Source organism: Pinus tabuliformis, chromosome X, assembly GCF_031772625.1.
Source record: "Pinus tabuliformis cultivar Carrire ecotype Pingquan chromosome X, CPIR1, whole genome shotgun sequence".
Classification (NCBI taxonomy): Eukaryota; Viridiplantae; Streptophyta; class Pinopsida; order Pinales; family Pinaceae; genus Pinus; species Pinus tabuliformis.
The window spans coordinates 450825872-450843308 of record NC_142308.1 but is presented as its reverse complement, the minus strand read 5'-3'; the positions used below and the strand labels follow the sequence as shown (position 1 = coordinate 450843308).

General features: G+C 35.3%; 1 long non-coding RNA gene across 1 annotated transcript; it reads right to left on the bottom strand.

The window, feature by feature from the left end:
- Window positions 1-277: 277 nt before the first annotated feature.
- LOC149140531 (uncharacterized) lies at window positions 278-1503 on the bottom strand. The gene is made up of 2 exons (XR_016264255.1): window positions 1253-1503; window positions 278-880 (listed from the first exon to the last, which is right to left on the bottom strand). It is a non-coding gene; the product is annotated as an uncharacterized LOC149140531 (long non-coding RNA).
- Between the last annotated feature and the right edge of the window lie 15934 nt (window positions 1504-17437).

Genomic DNA, 17437 nt, shown 5'->3' with positions numbered 1-17437 from the left:
GGAATAACAACATGGGACAGCAGGTTTGCCATCATTAGATGCAAAATATGGCAAGAATAATGTTAATTTTGAGCACTACATTTGTCAAATAATGGAAATCGCAGATAATAAAGGAAGAATTGATTGAGATGCCAACAGTAAAAAATGATATACGGGGCAAGAAATGATATATGAGGCCGTAAGTTATTCATTTGTAATAGCTTCACCGAAAACTTAGCACACCCAGTAATTCCTCATCCAGATACAAACTATGTAGTGTCCAAATATTACCTTGGAATCAACACATGTAATACATGCACCATGATCCAGATATTCCTTTGGAATTACTATATGTAATGCATGCACAATCAAGCTGGCTAGGTGTTAAAAGAAATTAATCAACAATTTTAACCTCTTGACCAGTTGTCCAGCGTACCGTAAGATCTACATCATGTTCAACAACGTGCATGCTTGGTTAATATTATAGCACAATCACTGAACTGGTATTTACAACTTTGAAGGCATACATTTATGGCCAACAATATTGGTTTATGTTTCGTTTTGTTTCGTAAAGTTTCTTGCAGGAAGTTACTTGCTTTAAGAATAAATTTTGAAGTTTGCTATTGAACTTATGAATAAAGTTTGAAGTTAGCTATTGAACTTATGGAAGGATTACATCATACGAACTTACTGGTTTTGCAAATGCATAATAATAATAGATATAGACATAGCCTCATCAAAAATTACCTGGTAAAAGAGGAACCTGCACCACCCATCGCAAAGGCATGATAAGCACCCGTTTAATCACCGAGCAAGTCATTATAATCTTCGAAGAAGAATTATGACCAAAAGGCGGAGCCTGAGGATGAACCTAAATCGAGGCAAGAATTCTTCTGGCGACCTGGAAATGAAAGGAAAACAATAATTGTTAGTTTGGTGAGAAAAATAGTATATAAGTAAGAGACAGTGATATTTGTTTTCAAGCTAAATAAAATATCTAAAAAAAATCCAATTGAGCCATTAAAGTGAGGAGGAGCTTCCACCAACTTCTACTAGTATATTGAAATACTGAGTGAGATTAACAAAAAAGAAACCAGTCTCCATAATGGCAGTGTAGAGAACAAATGACAGAGTTAAAATGAAACTAGTTGCAGAGCTAGCGTAGCTCTGTCCAAAAGAAAGGGAAATGAATGACTATTGAATAGGCAGACGGGTAGTCATTACAACATTGAATAAGCAGTGAGAATGGAGGCAAATGCAGTAGTTGATATACTTGTAGATTCAGTGGATAACCCGACAATGGATGATCTATATTCTGTGTCGGGTGACCAAGTAAAATAAACAATGTGGCCAGACGTAGCATTCGTTCATTCAGCAGCAGAATAGGTAGAGGCACCACCAAAGATGAAGGCAGAAAAAGAGCGAATTTCCCGTGAACCATAACAAAAAAAGGGGTCAAATGCACTCTCTCGCTCTCGATCGTCTATAGGTATTGATCTGTTGGTATCTCATCTTGTGATTATCAAATAGGTATTGATCTGTTGGTATCTCATCTTGTGATTATCAAATAGCTTGTTTATATAGGAATATGCATCCTCATTTCCACCACTATTTTCTTTGACTCATATAAGCACTTTGCCACGGGGAGAGAAATTTGGGACTGCTGCCTTAGCAGTCCTCCTTCCTCCTTTTTAACTGAAGATAATGCTTCTGGCAGTCCTCCTTCCTCCTTTTTAACAGAAAATAATGCTTCTCGCATAGAGTCTTCGCCTCTGCTACAAGCTCTTGAACAAGCTATAAAACTAAAAGGGACGCTGCAGATTTGGACCAAAAATCTGAGAGCAAACAGTTTTGTGCGAGATATAATCAAGCCAGACTTTGGTACGCTCTGATACAGCATTTGGTGACGAAGAGAATCAATTGTGTGCGGGATATAATGAAGCCAGACTTTGGTAGGCTCTAATACAGGATTTGGTGACCAAGAGAATGTGAAGTGAAGACAGGTAGAGTATGGTGTCATGTGAAGTGAAGACAAGTGGAGTATGGTGTCTAAACATGTGTGAGCCATGTGTAAACCTTTTAAACATGAAGATATGTGTTTAAAGAGATACTCTTAATTGGTATAAACATAAAATGTTTGCTAACTAATGTTAGCATTAGTTAAGAGAAACTAAAAACCCAGTGAGATTTTTGTATCAATAGACATTTACTCTAAGTTTTAGTACGTATTGCCTCGATATGAGGCCAAATAAGACCTCCAAGTTGTTGTATTGGTTGAAATAATGAAAGGATGAAGCTCATAGGCAGATGAAAAAGTCTTTTATGAGATATAAATCGAAAACATTAAGTTAAATTGAGTTAGATTACTTTGGTTTTTGTGCAGGGAATAATGCAAAACTGAAAACCGATTACTATAGTCCCTGCCAGCCCTTTGGGCAGGGACTAATAATTACATGGATTTCCTAATCGGGATGGAATTTCTTAGGAATTTTCTTTGACACTCAATCCTTTATTTGAACAAAGATAGAGCATGATAGTGGCTTGGTTAATCGATATTTGTACTTACACTTTTATGTCTTGAGTACAATGGAATTGGGTGGTTAAACCCTCATTCTCTTATACCCAATTGTGCATCTCCTTAACATATTTTACTTCTAACTATGGCTCTTAGGCCGTGTTTCATTTAATAATAATGTGTGCATATGAGATTATGGTTTTAGTGCATATACACATAGGATCATGTCTCCCTGAGAAGTCACTGATTTTTTTTTTCTTTCCGTAAGAATATATTTGGGTTATGAAAGTGGGTTCTTACTTAGAACATTTTCCTAACAGCTATCCCTTAAGACTATATGGTGTATTTTTTTTAACCAATTGAATGTTTGATTTCTTTCTTTTGAGTAAAATATAGCCTTATGGTTGGATACATTCTCTCATTAAACATAATGGGGTTCACAACTTGGATTTTTTTAAGCAATGTTTCTTCCTTTCTTTTTTTAGTATTACATATATATTTTCAGCGTATTATCTTATGTTTTGTAGTTTTTTCTCAATCGCTCAACATTTCTTCTTGGTCCATGCTAAAATTATAGGTTTCATTCATCACTGTATTCTGTAAACAATGCTTAGATTCTTACAAAGTTTCACATTCATTTCATTTTTCCGATCATTTGTCTTATGTAGAGCTCCAAAGATTAAATATTAATTCAAGAATATGTATAGTTTCAAGGTTTAAATACTAATTCAAAAATTTATGCAATTTTGTGGTATTATGACTTTCTTTCTCTTGTCTTGAGGAATGATGTTTACGTGTGCAGATCTTAGTTATTCCTTTAATAATTTTATTATATAAGCATTGTAGTAATCCATTTTAATAGGTACTAGGGAATGTTCCTAGGCTTCTGTTAACTTAACTTGGCCCAAGAACTAATCCAACCTTCCTCTGAAATGTTTCTCCAATCTCATTCATTATAACATCCATCTATCACAATTATTATTAGTGTTTATCTGGATTTTTCACAGTAAATTACAACCCCATGCCTAAAACCACATTATTCTAAAGTGTTAACACCTAATCTTCATGATTGGGAATTTTATGTAAATAAATAAATTGGGAAGGTGAACAGTCATTGGGAGATGAACTGAACAATCACTCCCTATTGTATATAACAATGGGTTACCTATGGAATAAAAAAACGAATCAGTTGTTTGTTTTGTGGAGTTATTGCCTGGCCTGACATGGTATCAAAGCCAGCTCCCTGTTTACCCTTTATGTCTTTGTAACTCCTGATATACTCCATTGCTCTCTATAGTTTTGTCTGCCACACCTGCCCTGCCATGACATATTCTATTTATGATTTTTTTGCATACGCTCAAACTCCAAAACCGTTTCATATTCTCTAACCCCTGACACCTCTGTCCATAACGCGTTGCATTTCCAGTGCTGCCTCTGCTGCAAACTCACTATTGTAACGTTGAATGATGGTATCGTTGAGTGATGGTATCGTTGAAACGTTGAATGATGGTATCGATGGTATCGACCGCTCAATGGTGGCTCAGCGAAATGGTGGCGCTGCCCGGACCTGAACCGGCGACCTTCAGCTCTTTTGCCTCTGCTGCAAACTCACTATTGAAACGTTGAATGTTTGGTAACGTTGTCCCTTTGAATCCTATTGAACTGCGCTGTGGTTTAACCCTATTGAACTGCGCTGTGGTTTAACTGCGTTGAATGATTTAATGATTTAACTGCTTGAAATGTTGAATGGTGGTGCTGCCCCGGTCGCAGCGGAATAAGCTTTGAAGCTGCTATTCATTACAAACTGCTAAAACGTCGATTGCAACATAAAGACTTGACAGCCGGTGGATGTTCTATTAACGGTGCCCAATGTATTTTGATGCTATTCAATGAAATGTTTGTCTCTATTGGTATTTTCGGTGCAAGTTGCGATACTCATCGATATATTCTCTTTGGATTGAATAATATATTTGCCATACATCTTTCTTTTAAAGTCTGGTCAATATATATATTGAATGACAGAGCGTTTTGAGTTTTGAACTGTGGTATTAACGCTATTTGAATAGTACAGCGTATTGCATTATGCGGTTAAAATAGTATTTGAACTGCGGCTTTATTAAGTGATATACATAGCCTATGAACTGCTTTTGAATCGGTCTAGCGAATGGTTTATGGTATATATATTGAATGATTTTCATATGTGCGTGGAGCTCTTGTTTAAAAGAAAATAAAAGGGGAGGTGATATGGAAATATTATATGAGGATATTTTATAAATTTTGGAGACATTTGAAGAAAACATAGTGCATAAAGACTTTGAAATCTTTTTGCCCTTATGAGTACAATTTCATTGTATATCAGCAGAAGTATTTTTTCTACCAGCAGAAGTTTTTTTTTACAGAATGAATTCAATCATCGCTATGGTAGGAATAGTTCTCACTGGCAAGGAGAACTATCCTGATTGGTCTCGGATGATACAACACACCCTCATCTTCAATGAGTTGTGGAAAGGAGTGTGTGTCGGAGAAGGAGACAGTGACCCAGAAAAGCCTACCTCAGACAAAGAGCTTGCCATTTGGGAAAACAAGAACAGCAAAGCTTATGCATTAATCGCAGCATCTGTAAATAAAGAGGTGAGTCGCCATATTTCATCATATTCAACTGCCTTTGAAGCTTTACAAAAGCTGAAAGAACTCTATGACTCACATTCTGCACTTGAAGTCGTCCAACTCATGATTAAACTCTTCACTCTTGAACTGCAAAATAATGATCCTCTTGCTCTTGCATCTGAAATAAAGTCTATAATGCATGATATCAAATCCACTAAGGTTGAGCTGGATATCCCTCTTATTGCTTTTCTCAAGGCACTTTATCCTACTTACTCCAATTATCTTGAGTCTTTGCAAGCAAATGGAAATCTCAAAGATGTAACCTTTGACTCTCTTGTGAAAAAGTTTGTTGAAAGAGAAAAAGCTTTTGGAAAGAAGACAACCCCTGAGTCTTCTGAAGAGACTGTGTGCCTTGCTCATAAAGAAAAACATCCTGCTCAAGATTCTACAAGAGGAAGAGGTGGACGAAGAGGAAGAGGAAGATATTTCAGAGGCAGGGGGGGCAGACATTCTCAAGGAGAAAAGGCAGATTTACACTGTATTCGCTGCAAAAGAAATGGATCACATGATGCATCCACATGCAAGCTACCATGGGACAAAATTGAGCAAAGAAGAAACCAACAAAAAGGTAAAACTGATGATACAGACAAAGGTAAAGCACCTGAATCCGCTCACTATGTTGAGGCACAATGTAACGTTGGAGTAAATGAAGATTTGTTTAATGCTTCACTTGCTTCCTGGAAAAATGATTGGTTGCTTGATTCAGGAGCAACCTCTCACATGACTCATAGAAAAGATTTTTTTGAAGATTTCACCGACAATGTTGATGGAGCAGTATACTTTGTAGATCAGTAAAAAATCAAGCCATCAGGGCTTGGCACAATCAGGCTTAAACTGCCTGGTCTTCCAGACTTTCTTCTGGATCATGTTCTATATCTCCCACAGCTCAAGAGAAACTTGTTGTCCTTGGTTCACATCCGCCATCAAGGTCACTCCATTCATATGTTTGATAGCAAGCTTGAGGTAAGAAAAGCATCTGACCACTCACTTGTCATGAGGGGAATAGAAGAAGAAAGGCTTCTCAAACTTCAAGGAACCTCTGCTCATGCACAACATTTCTCATATATTTCTCATCATGAAGAAGGTACACTTCCATCAAGTTTATTATGGCATGCTAGATCTGGACATTTAAACTATGACAGTCTCCGCTTATTGAAGAAAAATGGTGTTGCTGGTTTGTCTACAATTCCTAGGAAACATAAGCAATGTGATGCTTGCATTCTAGGAAAGCATAGCAAACAGTCTTTTCATGATTCACATTCAAGAGCACATAGGAAGCTTGAACTCATTCATTCAGATTTATGTGGTCCAATGCCTGTTCCTTCTGCAAATGGAAATAAATATATCATGACATTTATTGATGATTACACCAGAATGTGTTGGGTTTATTTATTGAAGAACAAATCTGATGCCTTTCAAACATTCAAGAATTTTCATAAATGGATTGTAAATGATGCACAATCTCATATTGGGTCTATTCGCACTGATAATGGAAAAGAATATACATCAAATGAATTTGAAAACTATCTTCGCCAACATGGGATCAAACATCAAACAACTGTGCCTTATAATCCCCAACAAAATGGTGTAGCTGAAAGAATGAATAGAACAATCTTAAATATGGTACGATCCATGCTTTTCTTCAAAAATGTAAAGATAATGTTTTGGGCTGATGCTCTTCTATGTGCTGCATATATAAAGAATAGATGTCCATCTAATGCTATAAGAAACAAGACTCCTTATGAATTGTGGTATGGACATGTTCCTTCGGTAAAACATCTCAGGGTCTTTGGTTCCACCTGTTATGCTTTGATACCAAAGGTACATAGAAACAAACTTGGTGCTAGAAGTTGTAAGTGTATCTTCCTGGGGTATTCAAACACCTCCAAAGCATACCGCCTCTATGATGAAGTAAATAAAAAGTTTGTTGTATCTAGAGATGTAATTTTTCTTGAATCATCCAAATATGACAATGTTGTTGAGCGGCAACTTGATCGCTTGGATAGATTCGCAAAAATGAAATCATTTCAAGAGTTTGATAATTAGATTCCACATCTTGAAGGGGGGATTCCTATACTAGATCAACATGTGGAATCTTCTTCTGAAGAACAATCTCCCCTGCATGAAACTCCAACAACGGATGATGCTTTAAGTGATGTAATTGATAGAATTGGGAGACTCAATCTTGATTCAGTCCCAACTCAATCAACAGATCAGCCTGGACCATCTCAGAAAGGTCCCCCGAAGTTGCTGACAAAGACACTTGAAAGTGTTCATCCTGATGAAATTGGAAAAACATGAACTAGAAACTCAAAACAACAAAATGGAGGTGATGTAGATGACTCTAATTCACCTATTGATATGGATGTTACTTATGATTGTGAATAGAACTTGTCTACAGATTTTAAACCAACTTCCTTCAAAGAAGCTGCTTCTCATGATGAATGGAAAGAAGCAATGCAAAAGGAGTATGATGCCCTCATAAAAAACGACACTTGGAAGCTGGTTGATCCTCCATTTGGAACCAAACCAATTGGCTGCAAGTGGGTCTACAAGAACAAGTACAAAGTTGATGGCTCACTTGACAAGCACAAAGCTAGGCTTGTGGCAAAAGGTTTTGCACAGAAGGAAGGGGTCGATTATGAGGAAACTTTTGCCCCCACGGCAAAATGGGCCACCATCCGGACACTCTTTGCACTAGCAGCTCAGAACAGTTGGAAAGTCCATCAAATGGATGTAAAAACTGCATTCTTGAATGGAGATCTAAAAGAGAATGTTTTTATGTCCCAGCCTGAAGGATTTTCTATGAAAAGACATGAACATAAAGTATGAAAACTTGTGAAGTCCTTGTATGGCCTCAAACAAGCACCGCGAGCCTGGTATGAAAAACTAATTGAGCATCTTCTGAAACTGAACTTCAATCATTTTGATCTTGATGATGCAACTTTATTTGTCAAGAAACTTGGCAAAACAGTTGTGTATCTTGTGGTATATGTAGATGATCTTTTAATGACAGGGAACAATGAAAGCTACATTGCATCCATAAAGAAGGAATTGGGGAAAAGTTTTGAAATGACTGATTTGGGCTATGTTCATTACTATCTTGGCATTGAAGTAACCCAACATCCAAAAGCCATATTTCTTTCTCAAAAGAAATACATTGGAGATTTGTTAAACAGATTTGGCATGACAGAGTGCAATCCTCTTTCTACTCCAATGGAACAAAACTTAAAGCTCACATCTATTGAAGGAAAGGAATTTGAGGATGCAACAAAGTATAGACAACTTGTAGGAAGTCTCATCTACCTCACTACTACCAGACCAGACATTTCATTTGCTGTTGGAATCCTCTCCAGGTTTATGCAAAAGCCTTGTGAGGGACATTGGTCTGCTGCAAAAAGAGTTTTAAAGTACTTGAAGGGAACTCAAGACTATGGAATCAAGTACACACAGGTGGATGACTTCAGTTTGATCGGATACTCTGATTCAGACTTTGATGGAGACAAAGAAATTGGAGTATCTAGTTCAGGATATGCTATGAGTCTTGGATCAGGAGATGTCTCCTGGAGATCACGCAAACAATCAGTTCCAGTAGATTCCACAACAGAAGAAGAATACGTGGCAGCAGCTGAAGCAACAAAAGAAATTGTGTGGCTCAGGAAAATTCTTGAAGATTTGTAGGTAAAACAAGTACAATTAACTCCACTCATGATTGACAACACCTCTGCAATAAAGTTGTCCAAGAACCCAAAGTTCCATGATCGAACGAAGCATATCAATACTAAATATCATCTGATTCGACATCATGTTGAGGCCAAAACAATCCATCTCCGTCATTGTTCCACAAATGAGAAAATTGCAGACATCTTCACCAAAGCACTTGGAAGGGAAAATCTTGAATGATTCAGAATGATGCTTGGACTCACCAACATCCCTTCAGATTAAGGGGGGGAATGTTGACACCTAATCTTCATGATTGGGACTTTTATGTAAATAAATAAATTGGGAAGGTGAATAGTCATCGGGAGATGAACTGAACAATCACTCCCTATTGTATATAACAATGGGTTACCTATGGAATAAAAAAATGAATCAGTTGTTTGTTTTGTGGAGTTACTGCCTGGCCTGACATAAAGGTACCATGACTTTAGCATGTTTCTGATCATGAATGCGGTTTTTAGTTCTAGACTTTAGTTTACATAACACGGTAGTCAGTTATTTAATCAACCCTTGGTTCTCTTTCTAAAAAGAAATGATATATAATATTAATAGCAAATGTAATCAATGTTCATATGTTCCTATCACATTTTCTTACAAAGAACTTCAGATATAGTTTATATCAAGTCACCATTTACAGTTTGGATTCCATATAATTCTATCATCCATAATAACAATTATATTCTAAGAAAGAAAATGAAATAAACATTATAGAATACTTATCTATGAAATTTAGACTGTCAAGGAATTGAACTGGGAGAAATACCACTACTCCCAACCAACGAGATCTTAACCAAATCTCCCCTTGATCCTTTTCAATCCTAGAACAATAAATGGACAATGATCTTATGACCTAATAAGGTCTATTCTCCAGCATCAATAACTCTTAGTCCAATAAAAAATTTACAGACTCTCAACTCTCTTCTAGGTTTTGCACTGGCTCTCAGTCCATCTCAAGAATAATCTAATTTAGAAACATCCTGCCTTCCTTCAATGACATTCTATTACAGGTCCATAATATTACAACATCATTATCCCCACTTATACCTCCTCTAACCAGGTACCAAGTCTTCAAGGTTGCCTCAAGTTTTTCTCTCCTCTCACCCTCTTGGCTTCCTTGTCCCAACTGAGATTATTTGTCTCTAGGGAGGGGAATAAGTTTCCCCTAACTGTCTCGTAAATGAAAATTTTCATAAGGTCTTTCTCCCATGAATTCCAAGACTTGTGATAACTTTTATTTTATATAAAATTAGAATAAACTTTTACATATTAAAGTTTCCCACTTAGGCTTTCCTCATAGCCCATGAATTCCAAGTCTTTGCGGTAAAAATAAATGAAAGAGTTACTTTTCATTGAGGGTATTACATCTTCCCCCCCTTGATCGAAACATTGTCCTTGGTGTTTCTGGTCATCAAAACAGACTATAATATACCTCGCGCATGAAATATTTATCTCTTCTTTTCAAGTAACCTCTCCTAGCTAGAGTGCTTCCATGACACTCTATGCATCATCTTGCTTTCATAGCATAATTTACTTTGATTATTAGTATGCAAAGACTCCACCAAGAATATTCCATCTAGTTTTCCTACATTCACAATCATTATAATTAGTTAGATTTATCATTATTTAAGAAACACATACATCCTCATTTCAACTTTATTAAATACTTCTTTATACTTACCCAATAGCTAAGCCAACTAAGAAGGACCAATTTCATTATTCATTCCAAATAATGGAAGTGCCAATCCTATTGGAACTATATACTTAGTGGTGATAACATTTCACAAACCATTTACTATTCCTTTTCTTTTATGATAGATCGCAGTTAGTGTATTATTTTTTTTTTTTTTTCTCAATTAAGACTAACCTAAGTACCCACGGGGGATTTGAACCGGTGACCTATCGCAAGGGGTGCCTTAACAGTGCACCCAATCACCGTCAATCCAAAATCCCGTGGGCCACAGTTAGTGTATTATTATAGTAAGGAGTATTACTTATTCTTTTATCCTAACTTCAAATGCTACATATGAGTTAGTTATGCATGGACTAGGGTTTAGGATAACTTACTTTTCTTTTCATGTTCAAGGCGATTACATGGTTGCTCCTTTGTTCAAATAGGCTTAGTTAGGCCCTTCTGGAGCTTCTTTTCTTTACCCAAAATCAAGAGTCCATATTGCAAAATTTCTTCAGTTTTGGCCCTTTGTCATCCTGCATTGCAATTTGTTGATGACGGTTATACATGGCTTGCTTCCTATATACAGTCGTGGGGTTCTTCCCTTTACATATATTTACACATTTTCTCAGCTCGCAAAACTAAGTTTGTAAGTTTTTTTTTTCATGGTTATGCATGCACCACCCAGCCAAAATATTTTACTTTTCACTAAGTTATTCCTTGTCATAATATTTCCAATTTCTTCTGGGTTATTCTAGGGGACCTTATCAATATTTACCTGTTTATACTTGCAATATCAACTTAGTCAATATTTAATTGGCTTGTCACCACAATTCGTACCTCAGATAACTCCAGTGACTATTGCTTTTTTTTAATTTGTTAATTTCAATAAATTTACCATACTATCTTTATCCATGTGAATCGGGACATACTTCCTTTTCTACTTGTTGATCACAATATAATAATCCTACTTAACATATAGTCTTCTTTTCCATCCCATTCATAAGTAGTCTCCTTCGGCTCCAATGACACTTGGAAATCATTTTTCCATTTCCATGGACTCATCCATCCTACATGGTTGTCACAAATGTTTCCCACTCTCGATTTAGCCTTAATCAATACCACCTTATATATGTTTGTAAAAACTACTCTTTTCCGAATCTCTTCAACTATTCTATGTGCTTTTTTCTTTCTACCTCAGAATATCATTATCTCTATTACTTTAAATTTGGTGGTCTTGCAATGTTTCATTCATTTGTGATCTCAACATTTATGATGATATCTATCCTAACTTCCAACATTCTGCATGTTTTTGGTAGAGTTCTCTATTAAATTTAGATTGTCTTCAATAATATACAGTTACATGCCTTCACACATTTTTTTCGTAAGAATGTCATTGACTATATCTATGCCATTGTTATTTAAGTTATTCCAGTATGTGGAACTAAAGTTTTAAACCATGAATAATTCAATCTCTAACAATCCACATTCAAGGAGATCATAGAAGATATTTTCTTTTTCATGTCTCTTTCTAGGAAAATATAGGATTAAATCCTCACGTTTATCAATCTTGAAAATAGAATTTGCTCCTAATAGCCATGGAATTTTAGTCACAATCATCAATTACACTATTTAGCACACTTATTTTTTATGCATATATGATATATTACAAATTTAGTTGTAACAAGTGTTGTCATTTGGTACCTTCCACATACGTAATTTTTTATTTTTTTTTCACCCTCATCCCTTACAGAAATTTTTATTCAATTATACTACGTATTTATACTCTAAACTAGAGTATTACTAGCTTAAAATCCCCCTCTTTTCCCTTCTCATAAATGTATTGAACGGGTGACACTCATTATGTTTCCTTGATCTAATTATTTTCTTTAGTTCACAACATATTACTTTTTTTTTCCCTAACATATTATCTTATTACCTTTGGTCTTTAAGGTCCTCTCAAAAGCAATTTTTATCTCATATTGAGAATAACTAATTCTCTTATTATCCAATTTTACACGGTAATCATACTTTCTTTTGTTTTCTCATTTTTTTTTTTCAAGGAAGACTTCCCGGCCTTATCCCCCTGACATCTCACAACCGGTGATCTGTCCTTTGGGTACTGCCATAATTCCATGATATCAGTAATCGGCAACCAAACATGGAAAATTATTTTTTGTTATTATTATTATTTTGAAATCACCACCTTCATGGCAAAAATGATTCTTGTCTTTTGATCGAGTGGACCAGGTTCTTATCTACCTTAATTACCCGTTAGTTGTTTAATTCAATTGGTTTTCTTATCTAGTTATTTTCTTTATGATCTTCCCAATGTAATCCTTTGAGGCTTAGAAACACAAAGTAATATTAAAATAAATCATTGTGATTACTCAAAGTATAATATGGTGTAATACGAGCATACCTAAAATAATCAAAGGTGACAAGAGATTTACATCACCAATTTTAGCATAGGACTTCTCGAAAAACTTCACACATGAGTTTCTGTCAATTTTTTTTTAACTTAATTTGCATAATGATGAACTAGTACTTTACTATGGCTCTTGAACATACATACAAGAGTTTTTAGGATTCATAAATTATGTATCATGCATCGAACATTAGTTATTTCATGTTTTTTTTTTTTTTTTAATTCTTTCATAACCGATATTACAATATCTTTTGGTTGTTTCGGAACGCTAATAATGAAATCACTAATTCTTCTACATATATAATGTTTATAAGATAATTTTAATCTCTAACCTATATGTGTTAAGTTTTCTGCCCAAACAATTTTTGTCACCAATCAATCATTTAATTCATAGACGACATATTTTCACTTCTCCAAGGTTTTATCCACATGCTACCATTTTCTCACAGATTTTTAAACTTTCCTTCATGCACTACTTCTTATTAATTTATCTATGTAATCTACTTCAGAAATTACCGGAACTATTCCCATTTTTTTATCAATATTGCCTTTCACTAGGGTTACTACTAATTGTCCATATACCTTTCATGAGATGGAGTTTATGTATAGCCATATGTTTTTCCTTCACCAAATTATGTGGGTATATTGATTAATGTATATAAAATTGATGGTGACCAGATTACTTCCTTCATAAATTTAATAAAACCTTACATATTTCACTTTAAATCGGTACCTGTGTCTCTAATAAAATAAACCTTAACTTGATTTCTTTTTTATTTGCATTAACCTACAAGAACAATTTTGATCTGTTTTACTAATGATGTTGTTGCTAATACACTTTGGGCCACAACAAGGATTTTCTACTAATTAGTACACAAACTAATAGTAAAACATAGGCTATTTCATCACCCTTCCTCCTTGGCTATGAGTATAATAGTCAGCCACATTAGTTTTTTTTCTACAATTTATTTATTTATTTATTATCTATCAGCTTCATTGAGAAGCTACTCTATTGCTAGTTACCTTTAGGAATTTTACTATAAACGACTATAGTGCCCCCATATATAGTCTATTCTCTTAGGTGTTTAACAAGTTCTTATGCCTTCACTATCATCTTTATCTCTTTATGTATTATTGATAGTCATTTATTAAACTTTTCAACTCTAAGTTGGCCCTTAGTCCTCAGAGATGAACCGATATATCTGATACCACTTGTCACATACCTAAATATATCGCTTATCACATACCTACAATTATTTTTTTACCTGGCGTATTCAACGAATTTGTTAGTCAACATTAATTATATACTTAGAATATTTTATCCACTTATCATATGGTTAATAATTACATAAGTGCATGTGCTTAAACATAATTAAATTCTCATTACGCTCTCCACGTTAGTTAAGTTCTTCACATTAATGGTATTAAAATTATTTAACGAAACATTGAGGTCTTTTCTTTTATACTAGGATAAATGTCTCTCGTTAATTACGTTCTCGCTTTATTACCGAGTGGAACCCTTGTGTTAACCTAGCTCTGAGGAATAATAAAATATTTGCATTCGAAATGTCTAGAAGTTCTTTTAGTTTCCCGCCATCTATCTTCATTTACTTATCAGGATCTGCAGGAGATCAATGGTCCAACATATTTGGCTTCTAAGCGAACAGTGTCAATCAACTAAGGGAAGTTAGAGGGTAACTTCCCCCTTCTCCCCCAATTCCATGCGAGGCTCATTGACCTTTGTTCTTCTTGCCTCAACCTAGCTCTATAATTCAGCTAACATTATGTAGTTTCATGAATATTTCTTCCTCAAACCATGTAAGGATTCAGGGGGCTCATGACATTTTAATATACTTTTCATGGCTTCCTTTTTGAAATTGGTTAGTAACAACTCGCTTTTTCATTATTGATTCTAGGTGCAATTGTGTACCCTTTAGGGTATCTCTAATGATATTATTACTAAAACAAGACTTAGATGGATTTCCCAATCGGGACATAATTTAATAGGAAATTTCCTTGACATTCAATCATTTAAGTATGGGGGATTTTCGCAGTGCATTATATTAGATATCATTTTTGGGATTCAACTGCGTTAAGTAAGTCATTCAAAGTATGACCATTTCCATGAGAGGTAGTCGTAAAGTGACTAATTTCTCATGATTTTTGAATAGTTCACTTAGCACTCATTGCATCGGGTGATGCTCACAGGGGTGAAGAAGTGGGATTGAAACTAGTGAAATGTGGAGAACGAATCACATAGCATCAATCATCACTTCCGGGGCTTGCACCCGGTAACCAGGACTTCCCAGGAGGTCACCCATCCCAGAACTCCTCTGGCTCAAGCGCGCTACGGATTCAATCGTTTATTTGAACAAAGATAGAGTGTGATGGTGGCTTGGTTAATCGATCTTTTTAATTACACTTTTATGTTCTACTTAACATATTTTACATCTAACAATGGCTCTAAGGTCATGTTTCACTTAATAAGAATGTGTGCTTATAAGTTTACAATTTTAGTTTATTTTTTCTTTGGCACATATAAACATATGATCGTGTCTCCTTGAATGGTCACTGGAATTATTTTTTTCTTTTTTCTGTATGAATATATTTGAGTTATGAAAGTAATGGGGTTCTTTCTCAAAACTTTTTACTAAAAGTTATCGGCTAAGATTATATGGTGTACTTTTTTTAATTACCTAAATACTTGATTGCTTTCTTTCGAGTAAAACATACCCCTACGACTAGATTCATTCTTTGGTTAAACATAATGGGGTTCATAACTTGCCTTCTTGCAAGCAATGTTTTTTCATTTCTTGCTTTAGTACTAGATATATATTTTGGGCATATTATCTTACCTTTTTCAGTTCTGGCTCAATCACTCGACATTTCTTGTTGATCCATGCAAGAATTATAGGTTGAATTCATCATTCTATTATGTAAACAATGATTATATTCTTGCACAATTTCACATGCATTTCATTTTACCGATCATTTGTCTTATATACAACTCTCAGGATTAAATATTAATTTAAAACTATGTATAGTTTAAAGGTATAAATACTAATTAAGAAATTTATGTAATTTTGTGGTAGTATAAATTTATTTCTCTTGTCTTAAGGAAAGATGTTTACTTGTGCGGTTCTTAGTTCTTTTTATAATTTATTATATAAGCATTGTGGTAGTCTATTTTAATACATTGTTAGGGTACAACCCTAACCCCTTTATTTATTTAATAAGCCCAATGGGTCGAGTCAGAGGCATAGTCAGTTAGAGAGTCAATAAAGTCTGTATTAATAATTATAAATGGTTGACCAGCATTAGAGAAAAGGGACCACAGTTAGTTGTAAATGGGCCATAGTTAATAAATAAAGTGGTTAACCCATGATACGCAAGGGACCACTAGTAGTTAGGTTTTGGATGTCATTTAACTATAGATAGTCTTAGTTTTTAAGGGAAATATCATCGAATCTTATTTTAATTGAGCTCTGCTCTTTTGGAGGTTGCCCCCTCGAAGAGGCAAGTGAACATTGAATATCTTTCTGAATAATAAAATACTTTGCATTTTTCCTATTTCTTCGTATTTCTGGTATTCTGGATTTTTCACTGGTCAAGAGCATAACAAGTGGTATCGGACCACTTTCTAGGGCCAATTTTACCTCGAATTTTCACAGAATTAATTTTAGGCTAGAGATGTGTTCCATCGTGTCTAAACAACGAGATTTGTCATTGAGTGCATAAAGCTACGGATTTGTGGAGGCATGCACAAAAGAACTACAAGAGGTGGTCATGCTTGTTGGACACCCTTGTAGCCCCTATGGGTACCCCTTCAAGTAGTAGTTCATTATACATAATCGCACATGAACTGCACTTCCATGTACCCTTAGGTATATCAGAATCCCCCTAGGCTCACTTGAAACCTAACCTTAGATAAGCCATCGACCGTCTTACTACTATAGTACACTGAGAACATCACTCAGGGAGATTACTCGCATGTACAATATGAAATTCGTGTAGTATGACTAAGGGTATGGTCGATCTTCCTTAATTAGCACCTAAAAGATTGGGCCGACAACTATTATTGGTCCCCTGCGTATATTATGATCTTTAGCACCTGACACTCCTTTGTAATCATAGTTCCCTTTGCTATCTAAAGATCTCCCTCTACCTTATCTTCTAGATCAGATCTAGTAGTTGAGATTCGACCGCCGTCATGCAACTCGGATTCAACAGTTAGGGTTTTCACAGTGCAGATCAGATTGTTTGTGGAGTGAGGGTTTTTGCCGCCATAGTCCAGATCAGATTGTTGCAACACATTTGACAGGGCCAAGACCTTGGTGTTTCTGTTACTACATTTCAAACCCGATTTTCACAAGACATGGGGTGTTATCAAGCTTTCTAGAATTCGACCATTGCAATATTGATCAACGGTGAGTGAAATTCCTTTTGGAGTAAAAAAAAA